The sequence below is a fragment of the Gavialis gangeticus genome, unplaced genomic scaffold, assembly GCF_001723915.1.
Source record: "Gavialis gangeticus isolate Ggan-Ray unplaced genomic scaffold, GavGan_comp1, whole genome shotgun sequence".
Lineage (NCBI taxonomy): Eukaryota > Metazoa > Chordata > Crocodylia > Gavialidae > Gavialis > Gavialis gangeticus.
The window spans coordinates 24,853,460-24,862,191 of NW_017729025.1; the positions used below are offsets into that span (position 1 = coordinate 24,853,460).

Consider the following 8,732-nt stretch of genomic DNA (forward strand, 5'->3'; position numbering starts at 1 on the left):
GCTAGGAGCTGGAACCAACTTCCAAGGGAAGTGGTGCTGGCCCCTACCCTGGGGGTCTTTAAGAAGAGGCTGGATGCCTACCTGGCTGGACTCATTTGAGTCCCGTTTCTCTTTTTGGGGTTTTTTGTTGTTCTCCCGCCCTGGCGGGGGGTCGGGCTAGAAGATCTACTAGGTCCCTTCCGACCCTAAATCTATGAAACTATGAAACTATTTAGTCTAGAGAGGAGGAGACTGAGAGGGCATTTAATAGCAGCCTTCAACTACCTGAAGCGGGGTTCACAAGAGGATGGAGCTAAACTGTTCTCATGGTGGCAGATGACAGAATAAGGAGCAATGGTCTCAAGTTGCAGCAAGGGAGGTTTAGGTTAGATATTAGGAAGAATTTTCTCACTAGCAGAGTAGTAAAATACTGGAGCAGGTTACCCAGAGAGGTGGGGGAACCTCCAATCTTGGAGGTTTTCAAGACCTGGCTAGACAAAGCCTCGGCTGGGATGATCTAGTTGGGGATGGTCCTGTCTTGAGCCGAGGGTTGGACTAGATGACCCCCTAAAGTCCCTTCCAGTCCTAACTTTCTATGATTTTATTTTAACCATGAGGTCAAGCTCACTGGAGTTGTACATATGGATTCCCTGAACCTACATCTACCTACTTATTTAGGTCAACTTATTTTAATTCCATCTCATTTTCCCTGTGTGAGATACTCAGAAAACTTTTTGACTGTACATGGAAAAGGAGCTGCACAGTATCTTACTGTATCACAGTCATCTGGCTGTTCAGTCTGCTCAATGTGCTTCATTGAAAGACACTGAGAGATATTAAACCTTCACAGAAAAGGAGGCCATTTTACTGTTTTTCTGTTTTCCCCTTCCCATTGACTAAGTTCACCTTTTGGAGAGCAAAGAGCAGATAATACCTCTGCTGTACCACACACTCTACCCAGAGCTCACGGAAAAGTTAACTGGTACAGTGGTATAAAGGGTACCAATCAAGTGGAAAACATGTTCTTTTCTATTCAGGTCACATGGTGTAAATGTCACTTGCTAAGAAAACTATCGACAATCAGGCCTGCCTCAAGTCGTTTGCAAACAAAAGGACAATTCAGGGCAGTCTTTCTGGAGTGACATCCCAAGTGTGCCATTCAAATCAGTGGGCTTTCATAGGCAGAGTTAAATTTGCCCTTGAAATAGTGCAATGTATCTTAAGGAAAGTTCCTTTGTTTTGACTGTTTGAGACTTCCAAAGACTGGATGAGGCGTTAGTGGTCAGGCCAGCTGGCTCTCCACCAATTTTGGTGTGAAAATGAGCTGTATTTAGTATTAAAAAAACATTTCCTGAGTAGATCTCATTCCTTGACTGTTTTAAGGACACTTCCTGAGAGGGAAACAAAAACAACAGAATCTAGTTCAGCTCTCATACACGTGCTAAGATTTAGTTTGGGATGCAGAACAAGTCCATGTTGCAGCCAAAGCTGGGTCATGATTCACAGGAGAGCTCCTTAGGGAAGGTATTTTTCTGAGACATTTCAGCTTTGCAAATCTGGCCACAATTGTGCTAAATTTTTCTACAAACTAGTTAAGGGCAATAAGAAACCATATTATGGCAGGGGAAATCTGGTTCAAAGAAATTCGTCCTCCAATACATTTAAAACAGCTGGCAGGGAAACAAACTTGTTTCACTATCCCTCCTTCCTGCATCTGTCCAGCTCTGCCATCTCCCCGTCTCTTCTGTGCACCCTTTTGGATGGCTTGCAACTTGAAGGCACTAGGACAGAGTAGTCCCTGAGCTTGGGGGGAACTGTATTTGCACCTAATTTCCGCATGAAGATGGTAGAAGTATTATGGAGTCCCAGTGTCCTTGCATTTTTGTCCACTCACATGAGGGCCAGTCAAAATCTGGTTGTTGGTATCTAACGTACAATTATATTGTTGTCTGCTATGAATTACAGAATAGGTGCTGTGAGGTGTGGTACTATTAGATAAAAAAGAATAAAACAAACTGAAAATGAGTTAAACGCTTGTGTTGCCCAAGTGTCTTAAACTCGGTTCTTCCTTCCAGCATCTTTCCATAATGTTTTCACCAGCTCTGCCTCAGCATTCAGGCTCATGTCACTAGCATCAGCTACTATTTGGTTCAGCAGAAATGACACTAGCAAGTCACAGGAGGGGTTTAATTTTAATTAATTTGGCCCAGGTTACCAGCCAGCAGGTAGGAGCCAGTTAGTAAGGCCACACTTACTAACTAAAGTCTAACTCCAGACTATGTGCTTTTCTGTCCCTTTAGCCCCACCAACTGCCATGCTCTTTTAGAAGCTTCTCCCCTGTCGTGCTCCTGTGTCGAGTCTAAGCTGCAAGCCAAAGGGAACTCTACGCACACCGCTACAGGCAGAATTTGAGGCACTGGTTGTTGAGCAGGGACACCAGTTACATCCTGGCTGCAGTCTTGGCTCCAGCAAGAACCTGACAGTAACACCCGTGCCCTAGGACTGTGGGGAGAAGGTTGTGCAAGGAGGGGTAGTAGGAGTGCTGTGGGGGGGGGGCAGCGTGAATTGGTCAAAAATAAATTAGAGAGTCCAAGGCCTCCTATGTGACAGCTAAGAATCTGCCTAATCAAGTCAACTCTTCCTTTACTCATTCCTGTGCCCTGACAACCTCAGTCCTTTTGAGAAGAGAAAGAACTGACAGCACCAGAATGAGCCACAATGGCATGGAAGGAGCTGGTGAAAGAAACAGCTCTGGCCCCTGAAGCTCAGAAAGCCCTGGTATGCCAGGATGCAAAGAGACAAGCCAACTCTGGGGACAAAGTTCCCTGTTAGCAGGTGTTGACACCTGAAGCCCAGCAGTGCCATCCATTCACCTGGCCTCTGAGCAGTAATTGAAACCTCTGGCCACTGGCAGCTCCTTGGCAGCCTGGCTGCCCCTCTGCCACATAAGACAGCAGAGGGACGGAGGAGGCCCCCCATCAGAAGTCTGATATCCAAACCAGGTAGGTCCCATGAATTTAAATCAGGAACATAAAGTTTGTGCAGACCTTCCATTCCTGGGGATGTGGAGGGCAGATGAGCTAGCTGTGGGCCAAATCCTAGATGGGTCCTGGTTCACATGGAACCAGACATCATAGGATACAGCTCATGGCATGATCACAGTGTTTATGCTGAAGTGTAGACAGCTTCAGCACAGACCATAACATGAGATGTAGATGGAAAGAGGTGGGTTAGGAGTCACAGATGACTTCACTACCTCCTTCAGGGGACCACTAAATACCAATTTAGATGGCTTAAGACTCTTCCTGAGGTAAGAGGGAACAAGGGAAAGGAGTAGGCAGCCCTGCAGGGCAGAAGAAGAGTTTTGTCTATACAGGAAAATGGGCCAAATAGCTTGGCAGACCAGCTCTTGTGCACTCATTACTCTGCACTGGCTCCCTAAATGGGCATTCTCTTTCTACATTAAAAGTGATTTTGCTTAATCCACTCCCAAAGTGAACTGAACTAATCTGCACAGAGGCACACTTGTGAAATCAGCGTGTCCACGGGGGCATGGAGTCCAGAAGACCTTCTGCCCTATAAAATTCATATCCTGGCTGATTTTGCAATAGGTACCCTGAATGGCCAGCTCAGGAAAATATATAAGCTGAAAATCTCTGTTTGAGAAAGCAATCCTGCCTTGTGTCTGAGCTCCTTCAGTGAAGTAGTGCAGGCACGTGTCTCTTTGGATATGGTTTTCCATATGCAGGACTGCAAACTCTGAAGGGAGGTTCCCACTTCATGTATTTTTCATTGCTCTGGTGTTGCAAGGACTTGAAAGATCAAGCCAAGAGAAGAGGGTAGAGCATGACAGAAGCAACTGAGCTGGACTTGGAGAGGAGCAGCTGGCAGGCTGCCTTAAGAAATAACTGGAAAGGAACAAGAGGAAGGGCTGCAGAGTGCCAGAGGGCCTTAGAAAAATGAGCAAGAGAGAAGCTGGAAAGTGACTGGAGGGAGTCTGTGTTACACGCCCAGGGGCAGCAACCAGATGAGCTAATTGTGGCTGACAGTTCCCAGCACAGGCAGGTCTGGCAGAGGCACACAGTAACTCAGCCATAAAATGGGGGGACCACCCCACTGATCATCCTTAGTGTCCACCTACACCCTAGCTGTGCCGTATCACTTGTAAGGGATGAGGCCTGTCCCTCAAGTGTGAAGACACGCTGTTATGCTGTTGCAAGTGGTTTAGATAAGTGAATGGAAATAAACAATGTCCTTTCTATGTTAAGACAGCTGCAAAGCCGAGGGAGGCCACACAGATGTTGGGCTCAGTGATTCAGTAGGGGATGGTTTGTTCCATTTCTGCATCACTCAAAGTGCATCAGCAATTCATACTGTAAAAAGCAGACCAACTTGACATCCCTGGCCAGGGACTAGAGACAACAGGGATGAACAACTACTAACAGCAGAAGAGAAAGCAGAGGGTTTAGAAGTAAAGGTGGAGGTTTGCTGTGGTCCCAGGCCTGCATTGTGACCCATACAAGCAGACTGCTATGGAAGTCAATAGATTTCAGTGCCCATATGTAATGGGATTTTCTCCCTTCCTTCGCCCACCCCCTTCTGAATCCTTCTGCTTCTCTTCTGCCATTGCTACTCCTTTCCCTTCTTTCTGCATCTTCTCTCCCTCTCTTGGACTCCTCCTTGCTCTTGCACTCCTTCCTGTCTTCGTCTGCTCTTAATTCCCTTCCCCTCAATCTCAGATAGCTCCTTCCCTCCCCTAGCAACAGACTGGAGTCCCTCCTTGACCTCCTCTCCTCCCTTCCCCAAGGGGCTGAGGGTGAGGAGGAGAGTTGAGGTGCAAAGCTGAAAGTGGGCAGGGAGAGGGAAGTTACTTCAATAAGAAGGAAAAGCCTAGAGAAGAGGAGGAGGTAAAATACTGGTGAAAAGAAAGGCTTGGCTCTGTTTTGCTCTCTGCAATGGATCCCTCCTAAACTACAACCAGCCCTATATTAGCTGCTAGGCGAACACACCTTGCGCCACAGTGGTATGCGCACCTCCCACACTGCTACTGTGAAACTGGCTGCATCAGTGAGATTGTGGATGCACCCAATGCTTTCAGCAAGGCTGATGAGGCACTGTTGATCAAGGGCAGTCGGAATAATGGGGAAGGATCCAGCACTCACTGAAACCAGGGAGTCATTTGGATGGCTCCAGTAGAGTTGGAAAGAGCTAAAAGTTTGGCAGTTCCACACCAGCTCAGGGGTGGGGGAGCACGCTCGGCAGCTTGACAGAGAACACTGCTCCCACTGAAGCCAGTGGCAGCACCCCCATTGCTTTCAGTGGGAGCTGGTTGTAACCCCAGTGCTTCCAGGATGCTAAGCTATGGCAGGTTACAAGTCCTTCAGCCAATGAAACCCCTCTCCTTGCACCAACTTCTACAGATAACAATTCCCTGACTCCGAATTCTGTGCGGCTCAGACGTAATGGAAGGAGTGTGACACTTATGCTACACACAAGCTAGTGAATAGCTCTTGATTGTCAATAGCCCAGTATTTGCCAGACAGAGCAACAGTTCACATCTCTAATGTTTCAGAGACCAAACAACCCGGATCCCACTTTCAATTGAATTCTTTTATCGGAGGAATGAATGCTGGCTTGTGGCTTGGCTGATCTTGTGGATTTCAAACTCAGAATGTGCTGTTAAATGAAATACCACACACTTGCGGTCTGCCTCTTTCTCTCCTCTTTGTCTTCAGCAGAAACAATAGCCAAGGAGTAGCTGTGAGTTATTTAATGTCCATGTCCTAGTGCAGGGGATGGCAGCAATCTGGGGCAGATGTTTTGATTAGATTTTTTTCTACCGCATTGTATTTCTATTTGAGAGTACCCAACTACATTCTGGAGACTTCAGTGTCCTACTGAAATCCAGACCTATGATCAACAGCTAAAGGAGGAAGGGAACCAGGCAGAGGAGGAGTGGTAATCATAATACTCTGGAGTTACCAAGCATGTATTAACTTAGTATTTCCATTGATGTCAGTGGGTTGGTTTCTTTAACTCTGCTACAAAATTTTACATCTTGCAACCATTGCAGACATACAATATTTTTCTGTTCTGTTTAATACTTACGTTGTACCCAATGTCTTTGGTTTCACTGGGATCCCACTGTGCTAGGTGCTAGGCAAACAGAAAGTTAATAATAGTGCTTTCCCCAAAGAACTTGTAACCTAAATTATAAGATATGATGAGGGAATGAGATGAACAAGTGGGAACAGAGGAGACAGTTACAAAAATACAGGGGCCAAAACCCTGACTCCATTGTACATCATGGCAAAAATCCTATTGACTTCAGTGGGCCTGGGATTTCCCTAGGATGTTTCAGTTCAGAGTACCACTGCCCCCAATTCTCTGCCATAGGTGTGTATGCTAGATATGAATAACAAGGATATTGTAGCTTGGCACACCAAGCCAGGAGGTGGAGTTCAGATGAAGTAGTCCTCTGCACAGGTGAATGATGGGCTGGTCAGAGAGAAAGACACAAATGGGGCGTCAAGTCTGGAGTCACCGGGAGAGTGGAAGAGAAAGTGATAAGAGGAAAGGTTCAGGGTAGGTCCGAACCTGAGAAAGGCCTTTGAGGTAAGAAATACCATAGAATGGTTGGGAACATCTGTTGCTATGTAACATTTCATGGTACCGAAAAGAAAACACCAGTGGTAATTAATGACCTGGAATTACCATTTCCTGTTACTCCTTCTTAACTGATTTTTTTTATCAGTAATTTTCAGAGGGAAAATATATCAGCACATATCCAGTTTCCATACTTGGGAAAATGAAGCTAGACACATTAATCAGTATGTAGACCCCATTGGGGCAGATCCAGGATTTGGCAAAATGGGATGCAGGAAGCAGCCGTCCCTGTTCTCGGCCTCCTCCCCTCCAACTCACCAGTGCAGGCAGAACCTGTGGCAGGAGCATCTGGGGACTTTTAACGTTCCCAAAGCAGGTAAGCCTACCTACCCCCTTTCCCTTCTGTGCTCAGAGGCACATCTGCTCTGCTCCCATCTCCACCCCTCTCTTCCTCCTCCAGTCACTGCTGCTTTTCCTGCTGTCCCAGGGTCACGGGAAGCTTCAGAACTGCTCCTGCGCACTCAGGTTGGGCTGTGTAGGGTTTGGGCTTAGCTGGGAACAGCAGCAGCAGGGAGAGGATGGGTTCCCCCACACTTCTCAGTCCCCCTTAGGAGTGGGTGCAGGAAGCCACTGCTGCTGTCCCTGCCCTAGGTGAGCTCAGCCCCTTTGCAGCCCAGCTGGAGTGAGCAGGAGCAGCTCTGATCATTGCTTCACCCTTAGGACAACAGGGAAAGCAGCCATGACAGGTGGGGGCCAGCAGAAGGGGAAAAGACATGTCTGCAAGCATGAAGAGGAAGAGAAAATTCTCCTTGACTCTGGGAACTTTTTAAAAGTCCCCTGAAGCTCCAGCAGCACAGTTCAGTCTGAAAGGGGGGGGGGGGGCAGCCACACCACTGCACCCCCTCTGGATCTGTCCCTGGGTCCCATTCCTGCAGGGTACCTCACATGGGTAGATTGCTACTGGAAGCCAGAGGGCCTGATCACACACTTCTATACATACAATGAGATCAGGACCTACAGGGCTTAATTTTCAAAGGATATGAGCACATGGAAGCTTCCACTGATTCACATTAGTAGTTGTAGGTCCCTGAAAATGGAAGATCAGACTACAGGGCTCATTTTAGATTTAGGTGCAATATCAGGCAGTTGTAGTTAGTGATATAACAGCTTATTGCTAAATGTGTTTATCATAGTCACAACTTTTCTAAAAAGTATCAATCCACACAAGGCTTTTCATTTCTGGAATTTATACAGACTTATACTCCTTTGATGTGAACTTGGCTAAATGGGTTGTAGAGCAGCATAAGTGTCATAAGCCAATTTCCATGGCTTTTGTTGTGGAATTAGAGAGACTCCTCAAACCATTCCCTGGGGCTCTCCTTGGCCAAATGGACAAAACTGAACTCTGTGGGCAAGACTGAGATCTAAAAGCATGAAGAGATTGAGCCTGACAGTTTAGTAAGTCATAACAACACAAAATGCCATGAAGGGCATATGTAAGTAAATATGGGATCATTCCAGTGCATCAACATTTTCCAAACTGCTCTCCATATTTTGGTCTAAAATCTAGTATATACTTAAACTACACTGAATATACTTCAGATTAATTTAGCCTTACTCATCCTTTTTTGGAAACTGTACTATTATGTCTGTCTTATTTATTTATTTTGTAAGTAGTTTAGGGCAAGGAAATTCTTCTAGATGCACAGATTGCAGCACTATGGAATCCCATCTTTGGCTCACACTTAGATATTACCATAATAAACATAAAATTATCATTACTATTAGTGATCTTCACCTTTCTCTGCCCCATCCAAGCACACACATCAGGGACACATTCACAGTCAAGTCACCTCTTTTATTTGCCTGTATCGTCCAATCAGCAGCAATGCCCTTCCAACCTGCATGTGGAATGAGGGTAGTCAGGTGAGGACTCAACTTGATTTGCTCAGTCCTTCATTTCCTCACTTCACTTATTCCAGTAAATGGATTTCCATCCAGAAGGCCAGTAAACAAATTGGATTTGTGCTGGTGATTTCTGTATTTCACTTAGAAGCTATTCCTGAGTCCCATTACAATATGGAAATAAACTGAATTTAAAGAACTACTGATATCACAAAGGAAAATTAGGAGATATCCTGAGATAG

At 46.0% G+C, this 8,732-nt stretch overlaps 1 long non-coding RNA gene across 1 annotated transcript in view; it reads left to right on the forward strand.

Annotated features, from left to right (window-relative positions):
• The window catches only part of LOC109298432, a 20,615-nt gene extending 12,250 nt beyond the window's left edge, over positions 1 to 8,365 (forward strand). The window contains exon 3 of the long non-coding RNA XR_002097608.1: positions 2,280 to 8,365. This is a non-coding gene — a long non-coding RNA (uncharacterized LOC109298432). The remainder of the gene's footprint in view (positions 1 to 2,279) is intronic.
• The last annotated feature ends 367 nt before the right edge of the window (positions 8,366 to 8,732 follow it).